At 43.0% G+C, this 12,995-nt stretch overlaps 1 non-coding gene across 1 annotated transcript; it reads right to left on the bottom strand.

Annotated features, from left to right (window-relative positions):
• Positions 1-12,697: 12,697 nt before the first annotated feature.
• Trnag-acc (transfer RNA glycine (anticodon ACC)) lies at positions 12,698-12,769 on the bottom strand. The gene has a single exon. It is a non-coding gene; the product is annotated as a tRNA-Gly (tRNA).
• Between the last annotated feature and the right edge of the window lie 226 nt (positions 12,770-12,995).

The following is a 12,995-nucleotide window of genomic DNA, read 5'->3' on the forward strand; positions in this document are numbered from 1 at the left end:
CAATATGTGAATCCAGAAATTTGTAGTATTCAGTCCTATTTAGTGGCTTCTGTTCATGTCGTACGGCAATCATTGACTCTATTTGTTGAACAGAACCGAATATAGAGTGTTTTCTCAAAATAAGAGACAGTCCAATAAGTAATTATTTACAAAACACATGTGACTATCTCTTCTGCTGCTTTCTGTCTAATGGAATTTACTATAATACTAGTATCGTCTGGACGGCCGCGGTGGTCTAGCGGTTCTGGCGCTGCAGTCCGGAACCGCGGGACTGCTACGGTCGCAGGTTCGAATCCTGCCTCGGGCATGGGTGTGTGTGGTGTCCTTAGGTTAGTTAGGTTTAAGTAGTTCTAAGTTCTAGGGGACTTATGACTTAAGATGTTGAGTCCCATAGTGCTCAGCAGAGCCATTTGAACCATTTGAACTAGTATCGTCTGCAAAAAGTACTAATTCTGCTTGTTTAATGTTAAGTGCAAGGTCATTCACACACATAATTAAAAGAGGGGGGGGGGGGGGGACAGGGAATTGAAACCTTTGGGACTCCCTTTGTCACTTGATTTCTCTCCAGTCACTAAAATATTCTGCCCTTCCAGCACTGATTGAATTATTCAGCACAACTTTTTTGCATTCTGTTTTTTTAGTATGATTGAAACCAGTTGCGGATAAAGCCATGAATGACATAAATCTCGAATTTTTCCGAGAGTTTAACATGATCTACACAATTAAACGCCTCGGAAAGATCACAGAAAATACCAACTGACGATATTTTATTATTTACTGCCTATAATATTTCGTGGGTGGATGTATAAATAGTGTTCTCAGTCGAACAGTCCCTCTGAAATGCAAACTGTGAATTCCTAAATAAACTGTTTCTACTTACATGTGATTCTGCTCTTCAGTACATTGCTGAAGATTGTATGATTACCGAACGAGGTGGCGCAGTGGTTAGCACACTGGACTCGTGTTCGTGGGGACGACAGTTCAAACCCGCGTCCGGCCATCCTGATTTAGGTTTACCGTGATTTCCCTAAATCGCTCCAGTCAAATGCCGGAATGGTTCCTTTGAAATAGCACGGCCGTCTTCCATCCCAATCCTTCCCTAATCCGATGGGACCAATGACCTCGCTGTTTGGTTTCCTTCCCCGAACCAAACAACGAACCATCGTATAATTAATGAAGTATTGAACGTAACCGGGGAGAAAAGAAATTTAGCGTATAATTTGAGGGGGTGGTTAATAGGGCTCATCCTGAGGTACTAAGGAAAAGCAAAATTTGCTTTCTGAGGGGAGTGTGTGTGTGTGTGTGTGTGTGTGTTTGGAGGGGTGGCGAGGGGGGAAGGGGGGTAAAAACTGCAAAGGAATACCAAGGCTACACTGCAGTAAGTTACTTCATATGAATGTTGGTTGTAGCAGCTTTGCAGAGATGAAAATGTTTGCATAAAATACAACGTAGTCCGATTAAAATTACATGAGAGTTGATATCTGTCACTTGGCACTACAATATTGTCAGTTACCGGTCGTTTGCAGGCGACACACAAGCACGGCGGGTCACTTCACAAATGCTGTTAATGTGCAAAGCGGAGTCATGCTGGAAGCGCCCGCCCGCGACGTACAACGAAAATGCGAGATGCTCTGTCGATTGCTGATTTTAAGTGACCAATGGTTGAACAGCACTTGAAGTCACGTTTTTGTAGCCCTGAATTTAAATTCATGTCCTAACTTAACCACAATCTCATGATACGCAATGTACCCGAGGAAACAGCGGTCAACAATCTGTGGCAAAACTAAAATCACGATAACTTTGTTCATATTGATTAAAGCTTACCTTTATGAGTAAACTCAAGCCACAAAACTTTCAATTTCACATCTGAATTCAAACTACAATTTCCCTTTATCATTGGTTATCTGAAACTACCTTCACACTGGCTACACGAGCCGCCGCATTACCAATCGATACGCAGTCCTGGTTGGCACTTTATTGCAGATTACTGCCGACACAGGCACATTCCAGACAAAAAAAGAATGATGGGAAGAAAAGCACGAGAAAATAAAAAAGTCAAAACGATTGTAAAAATTGTACAGCAAAGTATTAAAAATAATAAATGCATTTAAACCAATTAAGTGAATAAAAATAATAATCAAAGTCACTTGATTAGATTTAGGAATTAAAAAAAAGCGTTGGATTTGAAGGAATTAGAAACGACGACGTTTTAACGTCAAATTTGTAGGCTAACCAATGCACTACTCCACTACACTGTGGAAGAAAGTTATTTTTATGAATCCGGTGATCCAGTTGCAACGATGAATTAGAACCTTCAAAAATTCGGCTTCACACAGTGTCGTTCGAAGCATATCTAATGTAAGCTGATCTCTGTAATTATAATAACTGTATATGTGACGCTGAGTCGTGTCTTGTGCGGAAGAATACAGTAGTATTTAGTTAGTGCTGTGTATGAAACGTGTGTACTTTGTTAGCATTGTTGAGTGTGTGTGTGTGTATTGTTTGTTTTTGGAGTTGTTATTACGTGTGATGAAACTGGAAATAAACTGATCAGTCCCAGGCTCAATGATCCAAATAAATCAAAATAGAAACCCTGACAAGGAACTCGAAGTGAACAAACCAATTATTACTGTGGCAGTATGATAGCGGCGAATGGTTCGAGCATGACGTTGAGTGCTGTGATTGGAAGAGAGTAGGTCCAATACACAAAGTGGCTGCCATCAAGTAAATTTAATCTGACTGTAGCGTGGAGAGCTGCCTAAAACTACTCTTCGCTCTGATGAAGAAAGTGACAGGTGAGATCTGCCACTCTGGAGTAGACAAGTAAGGAAGTCATTTTAACTGAATCAGCTGTGGGGTCTTGCTGAAACATTGTAAATTAACTAAACGAACATTGTTTTTAGCCTTGTTTCACAATTTTATTATTGTACGACCTAGGTTTCGGGTTATAAGCCCATTTTCAAGTATATTACTGATTCCCAAAAATGATAACGCACAGACGAACATGATGACTAAGCAAAAATAATCATCTCAACTTCTTAAGGTATCGATCCATAGCTTAATGTACAATTACATCAGTGACTATTTTTTAACAAATTACATACATTATTACACATTCAGCGATTACATTACAATGACCGGACTAAAGTTATGCATCAGCCAAGAACTCTTGAACTACGATGGACTGGGGCCCAAAGTTTTGTTTCTATCCTATCAAAAGGCTCCGCACATGATAACAGAACCGCAAGTGCTAGACCATCTAAGGGTAGATCTAGAACTAGCCCTACAGAAAGATATAATGATGAAGTGCAGTGTGTAGAAGAAATCTATTAGGCACAGAAACAACAACAACAAGCACAATATTGGAAGAACAATGAGTTCTTAGTCATGAAGGAACTCAAAACTAGGGTGGAAAGCAGTAATGTGATTGTGACTAGGGCAAATAAGGGAGGAACTGTAGTGCTGTTAAATAAAACATATTATACAAGCAAAGTAGGGGATTTTTTCCAGTCAGTGCAGCTACAAAACTACAGAGAGACCGAACAGCTAGTTACAATGATCAGGCTAAGCAGGTTGTAAACAAGTGCTCCAACATCTTTTCTGAATATACCTGTAAGAGCATGCTGCAAATGAACCATGGGGCACCACAGCTATATGGTTTACCGAAGCTCCACAAACCAGAATTGCCAATCTATCCTATGGTATCTGGAATACAAGCTCCAATACACAAGATTGACAGGAGAATCAACACCATATTGAAGAAGAAACTCAACTTCAAAGGGAAATATAGCATTAAGACTAGTGTAGATTTAGTTAACAAGTACCAACAAACGCAAAATTAGTCTGTTTTGATATGCATAGCTTGTTCACATGTATTCCAGTGAAAGACTGTGTAGATATTGTGTCACAATCATTGTATTCGCGCAGCATAAATCCAGAAGAGCAGCTGAGCATTGTTAGTACAGTGGAATGTTGTTTAAATGAAAATTATTTCTTTTTCCAAGGGAGATATTATCAGCAATGGGCTCACCTTTATCCCACTTACTAGCAGAAATGTTCATGGACAAGTGGGAGACTGATTTTCTTCAGAAAGAACCACAGGCAAAACATGTTGTGTATTGATACAGATATATAGGTGATATTCTTTGTGTGTGGAAAAGACAACTCCACAAATTTGTGGAAAATATGATTCAGTGGCCCACTAACATAAAGGTCAACATGGAGTTGGAGTGGGACGGAGGAGGGGGGCAACATAAATTTTCTGGACATTAGCTTAAAAGTAGAAGGTAGAAGACAGTAACCATAAATTTAAAATTTACCGAAATGATTCCTTCACTGATACTTTCATCCCGGCTTCCTTGCAACATCCTACAAGCGACAAACATACAGCATTCCATCGCATGATCCACCGTCTCCTTTCTATCCCTATGTCACAAGAAGACTTTCACCAGGAACTTAACAGAATAAAAATAAGAGCCATAGAAAACGAATTTGACCACAACACTATTGATAAAATTTTACGTGAAAAGATGAAGAAACAAGCCAGGTCCCTATTGTCCCCAGTGAAAAACACAGACAAACTGGAAAAGAAATGGTACAGATTACTTTTATAGGGAAAACATCAAATAGCATAAGTAACATCTTGAAGGCAAAGGGCTTCTCTGAGTTTTGTATGTCCCTCATACAATAGGTAGTTTTTTGTTCAATGCAAAAGACAAGAAACCAGCCATCACAAAAAGTGGGGTTTATAAAATCACACGCAGTGAGTGTCAGTCTTGCTACAATGGACAGACGGGGAGGTCAATCTGTGCCAGGCTTAAAGAACACCACCTAAGTTGGAGATTGTAGAAGCCTGATTCAGTCTTTGCAGAACATTACCTGAACAGTAACCACAAACACACAGTAGATGTATAAGTCTTACGCACAGAGGAAAAGGGGGCCAAATTCAACCAATTAGAAATTTAGAAATTAAAAGACAGATGCGTATCTCTCCACACCTGTTATTAAATGAGCACACCCAATTCAATTATTCACCTTTGGGCCCCAGCCCATCGTAGTTAAAAAGTTCTTGGCTGATGCATAACTTTCATCCGGTCATTATAGTGTAATCGCTGAATGTGTAATAATGCATGTAATTTGTTAAAAATGGTCATTAACGTAATTGTACATTAAGCTATGAATCGATACCATAAGAAGTTGGGCCGGCCGGGGTGGCCTAGCGGTTCTACGTGCTACAGTCTGGAACCGCGCGACCGCTACGGTCGCAGGTTCGAATTCTGCCTCGGGCATGGGTGTGTGTGATGTCCTTAGGTTAGTTAGGTTTAATTAGTTCTATGTTCTAGGGGACTGATGACCTCAGAAGTTAAGTCCCATAGTGCTCAGAACCATTTGAACCATAAGAAGTTGAGATGATTACCTTTGCCTTGTCATCATGTTTATCTATGCATTATCATCTTTGGGATCCAGTAATGTGCTTGAAAACGGGCTTATAACCCGAAATCTAGGTCGTACAATAATAAAATTGGGAAACAAGGCCAAAGACACTGTTTGTTTAGTTAAGTAAGGAAGTATTAGGGTTCTTAATGTTTGGCCTGGTGGCAGTCTGGCTTATACAGAACGCAGAGGGCGGAAGTGTTTCCGCTGTAGGTGATACGGCAACGAAGAGAAGTCAAACATCAGAGGGCTGAAGTACTACAAGGTGCGCGATGACGAGGCGCCCCCGGCGCTCCGGCGACGTGTCACCTGCGCCCCCGATTCCCTTTACGGCGGAGGCGGCAGCCAATGGACGCGCGACCATCCGGGCGCCGCCCTCTCGTATTTACTACCGACAGCTACGGCCGTCACAAAGATACCGATGCCCGGGGGCCGCTAAATCACGCCGTGACCTCCGCCCCCGCCCCCACCGCGCGACCGCAGCGCCATCGCAGCCCTAGCGGCGTCCCGTAAAGTCGCGACTAGGCCGTAAAAATATCAGGCCGCCCACGTGCGAGAGTCGCCGCACGGCCAGGGTTATCAAGACGTATACGGCGCGCGCAAATAAAAGGACGAACGAGCGAGCCCGCGAAAGGGAACGCGCAGTCCGGATTCGATTCCTTCAACGTGAGCTGTTAAATATTCATACGCTGCGCTTTCCGCGGGAGCGGTAAAGTAAAGAAAATATCTCTCGAGTGAAAAATGCATTTTAGGGTGGGACGTCAGGCGAAGGACGCGGGAGTTACTTCACGGTACGGAGAAGTCTTCTCACACTGCTTTCTAAATGGAAAGCTAGACCGTGTCTAAATAGAACGTTGCCAGGTGCGGCACAGAAGTCTAAATTCCATGTTTCTCAATTGAAAGTTCTAACTAAAATAAATACTTCAACAAAAACGACATTTACTAGCCATCGAACTTTAATAGAACATTAGGCACTGGATCACTGTATCCGAGGGTAAAATAAGAGTCACAGGAAAATCGATTAAGTACGGGATGGGCAAAATAAAATGTCCCAGAAAAGATTTGCGAGGCTAAAGTGCAACTGATCCCAGTGAACACCGTAACTGGTCGTCACAGAAGTACTGGATTCACTGATTTCCTTGCAGGGGTCCGTTGCTGTCACATGTTGTAAATGTTCGGTATGACGACCGTTAGTACATAATTTTACTGATCGTATGAACTGAGATGAAAAAACTCATGCGATAGCGATAAGCACAATAGAGATGGACGTAGAATACCGTATACTAGATACCAAAGGGCAGTGCATTGGTGGAGCTGTGATCCGCACTCAGATTCATGTAAAAAGGTTTCCGATGTGATTATAACCACACTAAAGGAATTAACAGACATTGAACGCGCAATGGTAACTGAAGCAAGACGCTTGGGACATTTCATTCAGGAAACTGTTGTTGCTGTTGTGGTCTTCCTTCCGGAGACTCGTTTGATGCAGCTCTCCATGCTACTCTATCCTGTGCAAGCTTCTTCATCTCCCAGTACCTGCTGCAACCTATATCCTTCTGAATCTGTTTGGTGTATTCATGTCTTGGTCTCCCTTTACGATTTTTACCCTGCACGCTGACTTCCACTACTAAATTGGTGATCCGTTGATGGCTCAGAACATGTCATACCAACCGATCCCTTCTTCTAGTACAGGCCGCAGTGGCCGTGCGGTTCTAGGCGCTACAGTCTGGAGCCGAGCGACCGCTACGGTCGCAGGTTCGAATCTTGCCTCGGGCATGGATGTGAGTGATGTCCTTAGGTTAGTTAGGTTTAATTAGTTCTAGGCGACTGATGACCTCAGAAGTTAAGTCACATAGTGCTCAGAGCCATTTGAACCATTTGAACCTTCTTCTAGTCAAGTTGTGCCACAAATTTCTCTTCTCTCCCATTCTAGGCAGTACCTCCTCATTAGTTACGTGATCTACCCCTCTAATCTACAGCATTCTTCTGTAGCACTACATTTCGAAAGCTTGTATTATCTTTTTGTCCAAACTATGTATTTATCGTCCATGATTCACTTCCATACATGGCTACACTCCACACAAATACTTTCAGAAACGACTTCCTGACACTTAAATCAATACTCGATGTTAACAAATTACTCTTCTTCAGAAACGCTTTCCTCGCCATTGCCAGTCTACATTTTATATCCTCTCTACTTCGACCATCATCAGTTATTTTGCTCCCCAAATAGCAAAACTCTTTTACTACTTTAAGTGTCTTATTTCCTAATCTAATTCCCTCAGCATCACCAGACTTAATTCGACTACATTCCATTATCCTCGTTTTGCTTTTGTTGATGTTCATCTTATACCCTCCTTTTTAGACACTGTCCATTCCGTTCAACTGCTCTTCCAAGTCCTTTGCTGTCTCTGACAGAATTACAATGTCATCGGCGAACCTTAAAGTTTTGATTTCTTCTCCATGGATTTTAATACCTACTCCGAACTTTTCTTTTGTTTCCTTTACTGCTTGCTCAATATACAGATTGAATAGCATCGGGGAGAGACTACAACCCTGTCTCACTCCCTTCCCAACTACTGCTTCCATTTCATGTCCCTCGACTCTTATAACTGCCATCTGCTTTCTGTACAAATTGTAAATAGCCTTTCGCTCCCTGTATTTGACCCCTGCCACCCTCTGAATTTGAGAGAGAGTATTCCGGTCAATATTGTCATGAGCTTTCTCTAAGTCTACGAATGCTACACACGTAGGTTTGTCTTTCCTTAATCTATCTTCTAAGGTAAGTCTTAGGGTCAGTATTGTCTCACGTGTTCCAATGTTTCTACGGAATCCAAATTGATCTTCCCCGACGTCGGCTTCTACCAGTTTCTCCACTCATCTGCAAAGAATTCGCGCTAGTATTTTGCAGCCGTGACTTATTAAACCGGAAATCGTTAGGGAATTCAGTATTCCGGGACACACAGTGTCAAGAGTGTGCCGAGAATACCAAATTTCAGGCTTTAGCTCTCACCACAGCCAACGCTTAAGCCGACGGCCTTCAGTTAACGACAGGCAGCAGCGGCGTTTGCGTCGAGTTGTCAGTGCTAAGATACACGAAATATTCCGTGAAATAACCGCAGAGATAAACGTTGGACGTACGGCGAAAACGTATCCGTTAGAGCAGTGCGGCGAAAATTGGCGTTAATGGGCTATGACAGCAGACGGCCGATTCGACTGCCTTTGCTAACAGCACGTCATCGCCTCTAGCGCGTCTCCTGGGAACGTGACCATTTGCAAACATTCATTTACTCCTTGTTCCCAAACAACTGTGGAATCTTTATTGATGACATTGCGCCACGTCACTGGGCCACGATTGTACGCGTGTGGTTTGAAGAACATTCTGGACAGTTTGGGAGAATGATTTGACCACCCAGATCGTCCGACAGGCATTCCATCGGACATATATGGGATGTAATTTAGAGGTCAGCTCGTGCACAAAATTCGCAGTTAAGAACGGCTATAGAGCCAGCATAGATTAATATTGCTGCAGGGGCTTCCAACGACTTGTTGAGTTCACGCCATGTTGCCGACTACGCAGGACAGAAGGAGCTCCGACACGATGTTAGAAGGTACCCCACGACTTTTGTCACCTCAGTGTAGATAACTAAAAATAGGAGAATGGATTCAAGAACATTGCTGAGAGGTCAAGAAAGTGAGTGATAGAGAGTGGGTCACGTGATAATACGCGTAAAAATATGTTTTAGAAAGAGATTTTGCAGCGACGCCACCCAGCATTCAGAAGCTCTGGGGGAGATCAAAGTACTTGTCCTATACTGCGTCAGCAACGATGGCAGTGCGACGGTACTGTGGCAGCCATGGAACATTGAGATGCCGCTGCTGCTGATTAATAAATATGAAATTAAATTATCGTCGATTTTTGCATTGTATTCCTGATTGACATAATAATTCTCTGTTGCGCCAGACCAGGTTTTTTTTTAGTACTGAATCTTTAATTAACAGTCACGGAAATATGAGGTACACTGCGTGTAATGTTTAGTTGAAAATATACTTCAAATGCGTTATACCGTTTATGATTTGTGATTTCAATTAGCTGAGTGACAGAATTGGAGTGCGATCACTAATCGAAGTTTTATTTCATTGTGGGAAAAATAATTACGAACAGTGGCTAATACACTCTTAAGACAAAAATATAATGAAACAAAATAAAACATTAAAGGAAACGACGCACCACGAAGGAGTTCTGTGAATGGGCCGGAAATTAGTAGATGTGATGTACATATAACGAGAAACAAATGCATTTTAGAAAAAAATGGAAGATTTATTCAAAAGCAAGACGTTCACAAACTGATCAAGTCAATAACGCGTTGTTTCACCTCTGGCCTTTATCAAAGCAGTTACTCGGCTTGGCATTGACTTACAGAGGTTTTAGATGTCCGTGTGAGGGATATCGTGTACAGCTCTGTCTCATCTGCTTGTTAAATCGTTCAAAATCCCGAGCTTGTTGGAGGGCCATGTCAATAATGCCACGCACGTTCTCAGTTGATGAGAGTTCCGGCGACCTTGCTGGACGGGGTAGGGTTTGGCAAGCACGAAGAAAAGCTGTAGAAACTCTTGCTGCCTGCGGGTAGGCATTACCTTGGTGAAATGTACGCCCAGAAAGGCGTATCATGAACGGCAACAAAACGGGATGTCCTGTAAGGGCACCGACAACCAAAGGGAACCTGCTATGAAAAGAAATGGCACCCCATAACATCACTCCTGGATCCCAGGTCGTATAGCCGGTGACAGTCAGCCTGGTATCCACAGCTGTCCGGGGCCTCTTCTTGCTGGTCATTGGGGCTCACTTCGAAGCGAGTGTTTCATCCCTGAAGACAATTCTACTCCAGTCAACGTGTTTCCTGGCCGAGGATGTATCTGCAGATGTCCCGAACTGCGGTGGCATAGCAACCGGACTGTAGTACACCATAGGGCCCGACTACCAGACTTTTTTTTACCACGTGCCACTTCTTATCATAGTAGGACCCATCTGGTCGTCATCCGCGGCATCCATACATCACAGTTGTACGTCGACGATATTTTACGGCCGTTTTGTTGCCCTTCAAGACAATCATGCCTGGGCTTACATTTCAGCAAGATAACGCCCGCCTGCACATGGCGAGAATTTCTAGTGCTTGCCTTTGTGCTTCCCAAACCTTACCGTGGCCAGGAGAGGCGTCGGATCTGTTCCCAATTGAGAACGTCTCGAGCATTATGTGCAGAGCCCGACCATCTCGGGATTCTGAGCATATAAGGCTCCAAATGTACAGGCTTTGGCACGATATCTCTCAGGACATCCAACAACTTTCTGTCAATCAATGCCAACCCAAATAACTGCTTGCCTAAGGGCCAGAGGAGGACCAACACGTTATTGACTTGCTCAATTTGTGAAGCTTTCTCCTCATGAAATCATCCAATTTCTCTGAAATTGTTATTATATATTTTTCTGTACATGTTCATCACATCTAGGGATTTCCGTCTCATTCAGATAGTTCCTTCGTGGGTGTCATCTTTCTCCCTTAGGTTTTATAATAAGTAGCGCTGGATAAGTGTTGAAACGTCCCCTTTGAACAATTATACAGAACTGTGCTTATCCTGACACACAATATTTTTTAGCGCAACGCAATCTGTCTTTCAATAATCCCTACAAAAGAATGGCCCTGATTAACATTAACCTATACCTTTCACAAATCACTTACCTCACAAAAATCTTCGTTACTCGAACTACTGCAATACAGCGAGCGCCACTACTGCCAGCTAAATAAAAGATTCAAACTACGGAAGGCACTAACTACTGATAGGCATAGTTAGCAAATGAAAGATTTTAATAGGGAACAAACAATGTATTTACCTTAATAGTCATAATATATATATATATATATATAGCAGTTCATGACATCCAGTCTTACAAATTTCAAAACTCCGCCATCTCTCTCCCCACATCCACCACTGCTGGCGGTTCACCTCCAACTGCGCAACGCTATGCGCTGTTCGCATCCAGCTGCCCAACACTACAATGGCAGACAACAATGCAAACTAGCCACAGACTGCACACAGCACAGCCAGTGATTTTCATACAGAGCGCTACGTAACGTTGACAATAAGAAAACATAAACAGCCTACTTACAGTGTGTTAAAGTGGTCCATGGCCTCTGTTATTTGCTGGTCGTAGTACAGTAAACTACGGATCACAGCCAGCTGAGAGCAGCTGGGAGAACAGTGCTGTTGCTGTCGCCGCTGCAGCCATCGTCGAAGTTGGAACCGCGTCCTGGGATCAGTTCGCTTGCGAACCCCATTCAGCTCGCCGAGTCTGTGTTAGGCTGGCCATCCTGACAAATAGCGGACTATACGATCCATCAGATGTAGTGAAACATGAAAAACCCTAGAAATCTATTTTTTTAATAAATAACTGAAGTTTGGAAATGTCAAATGTTTTTCACAAAACATGTTTTTAGAGCTGTTATGTTCTCGGAACTCTGTCGCATGTCCCTATACTTGTTCCACTCGTCCAATCATGGAAAAAATGTTTTAAACATTCATTACTAGATGACGCATCGGCTTTATGATGATGATGATGAAGTCCCACACTCCGTGACGAAGCGTAGGGGAACGATGCGGGAGACCCGCACCGCCGTACTAGACAAGGTCCTAGTGGAGGTGGTTTGCCATTGCCTTCCTCCGACCGTAATGGGGATGAATGAATGGGCTTTATACCAAGCATTAAATCACTCTGGAATTTCAGATACCAGGTGTTGAGGTGTGTTCCATTTAGTCTGGGTTGGGTTGTTTGGGGGAAGAGACCAAAGAGCGAGGTCATCGGTCTCATTGGATTAGGGAAGGATGGGGAAGTAAGTCTGCTGTGTCCTTTCAAAGGAACCATCCCGGCATTTGCCTGGAGCGATTTAGGGAAATAACGGAAAACTTAAATCTGGATGGCCGGACGCGATTTAACCTGGGATGGTATGAAGAGAGAATACACGTTTCCGGAGAGCGGACACAGATTTTTGTTTTGGGACAGAGATTTTTAAATTACAGGTAATTGAGGAAAGGTAAGCGAGGCCGTTTTTCTGCAAGATTTACAGAAGATTGTTGAGTCAGCTAAGGGACTGACCTCTTTCGATGTAATTACATTGTAATCAACTGGCTTCTTTGATTCTAAAGATGCTGCTGAAACAATGGTGTCAGTGACGTTTAAATGCAGTCTGAAGTGACGAATGAAAATTTGTACCAGGCCTGGGATTCGAACCCAGGTCACCTGCTCGGTAGGCAGATGCGCTAACCACTGCGCCAGCAAGGTACATTGGCTTTGCACAACTGCACGGACTACCTCGGCACACCTCCCTTCTCAATTTAAATCTTCATTCACGCCAGGGTTGCGCATATGCCTAATGAGCAGGAGACACGGTTTCGAACCCTGGCCTTGATACAAAATTTTCAATTATTGCTTCAGTCTGCATATATACATCACAGTTTAGACTTGAAGAAGTCTGTGATACCAAATAGTTACATTTGAGTGTTCTCAC

Source organism: Schistocerca nitens, chromosome 1 (genome assembly GCF_023898315.1).
Source record: "Schistocerca nitens isolate TAMUIC-IGC-003100 chromosome 1, iqSchNite1.1, whole genome shotgun sequence".
In the NCBI taxonomy this organism is placed as follows: domain Eukaryota; kingdom Metazoa; phylum Arthropoda; class Insecta; order Orthoptera; family Acrididae; genus Schistocerca; species Schistocerca nitens.